The 1,571-nt window shown below is 40.2% G+C and overlaps 1 pseudogene; it reads left to right on the forward strand.

The window, feature by feature from the left end:
* Window positions 1-215: 215 nt before the first annotated feature.
* Window positions 216-1,315, forward strand: LOC143643600 (olfactory receptor 52E5-like; annotated as a pseudogene).
* The last annotated feature ends 256 nt before the right edge of the window (window positions 1,316-1,571 follow it).

A 1,571-nucleotide genomic window follows, 5' to 3' on the forward strand; every position in this document is an offset into this window, starting at 1 on the left:
AGTTTGACATGTATCTTGGACAGAAGGACATGTTGCCAAGTATATAAGTTCTGAATTTGAGAGTCTCTTTAGTATTTTATAACTTTCCACTCTAGAGTTTTCTCCTGAGTATTAAGGGAAAGAGGGGACTCCATGTCTCTCCTTGACCTAAAAAAAATGATGTGAAGGGGATTCAAGTCAACACAGTGTGGTACAATTGGTCAGGAACCATGAAGATGATCCTTCACAACACCACCCAGTTCCATCCTTCCTCCTTTGTCCTTTTGGAAATCCCAGGGCTGGAAAAAAATTCGCAGCTAGACTGGTTTTCCTTTCTGTGCTTTGGTCTCCATCAGCCCATGTTTTACTTCCTGGCAATGTTGGCCTCACTGACCTAAGCCTGTCCACCACTATTATGCTCTGCATCTTCTTGTTCAATTTCAGGGAAATACATTTTGGTGCCTGCCTCATACAGATTTGTGTGTGTGTGTGTGCTGTATGGCAGGGATCACATTTCATTCTTTTTCCGTTTGAGTATCCCCTAAGTGCAGCACCATTTGTTGAATTTTTGCTTGGTTGGTTTTCCATTTGTTTGCTTGTTTGGGAAGTGCATGGGCCCAGAATCAAAACCATGTCCACCACATGGCAGGCAAGAATTCTACCACTGAACTACCCTTGCACAGGGTAAAAAACAATCATGCAGATGTTTATGATTCAATTGTACACTGACTTGGAATGTGGGGTGCTGACAATCATGGCCAGAGATCGCTATGTTGCTGCCTGCAATCCTCTGAGACGTACCAGGATCATCCCCAACAAGGTGGCAGTTATTCTAGGTGTAGTCATGATAGTGAAGTCTTCAATCTTTGTCATCCCTTTTGTGTTTGTCATCTTGCTATTGTCATTCTGTGGGGCCCGTATCATCCCCCACACCTATTGTGAGCATATGGGCATTACCCGTCTATCCTGTGACAGTATCAGGGCTAATAACTTGTTTGGAATGGTTGCCTTGTCTGCAGGATTTGTTGACTTTTTTGGAATTGGTTTCTCCTATGTGAAGATATCGTATACAGTGTTCCATTTACCATCACGGAATGCCCGCTTCAAAGCTCTCAACACCTGTGGCTTCCATGTCTGCATTATACTTATCTTCTACTTCTCAGCATTTTTCTCTTTTCTGACACACTGCTTTGGTCATAGTATCCCAAACTATATTCATATATTTCTAGCCAATCTATATATGGTTCTTCCATCTGTACTCAACCCTGTTATTTATGGGATCAGAACTAAGCAGATTTGGGAGCAATTCCTAAGAATTAACCCTAGGTATGTTTGATCCTCAGTGCCCCAAACTTGATAATTAAATGTAAATATAGACTAAATATAATTAAAATATATATATTAATGAATAACATTTATAATAATCTTTACATATCTGTGTTTAGATTTGCTAGAAATAAAAATCATGTCCTTGATACAGTGCTTAAGTTTCTAAACACTGTCTCTTGACCACTATTTCATCATCCATAGGCCCTAGCCTTGAACTAACTTGAGAAACTGTTGTCAGAGACACTAATCATTGTCTTATTGCC

Source organism: Tamandua tetradactyla, chromosome 8, assembly GCF_023851605.1.
Source record: "Tamandua tetradactyla isolate mTamTet1 chromosome 8, mTamTet1.pri, whole genome shotgun sequence".
NCBI lineage: Eukaryota > Metazoa > Chordata > Mammalia > Pilosa > Myrmecophagidae > Tamandua > Tamandua tetradactyla.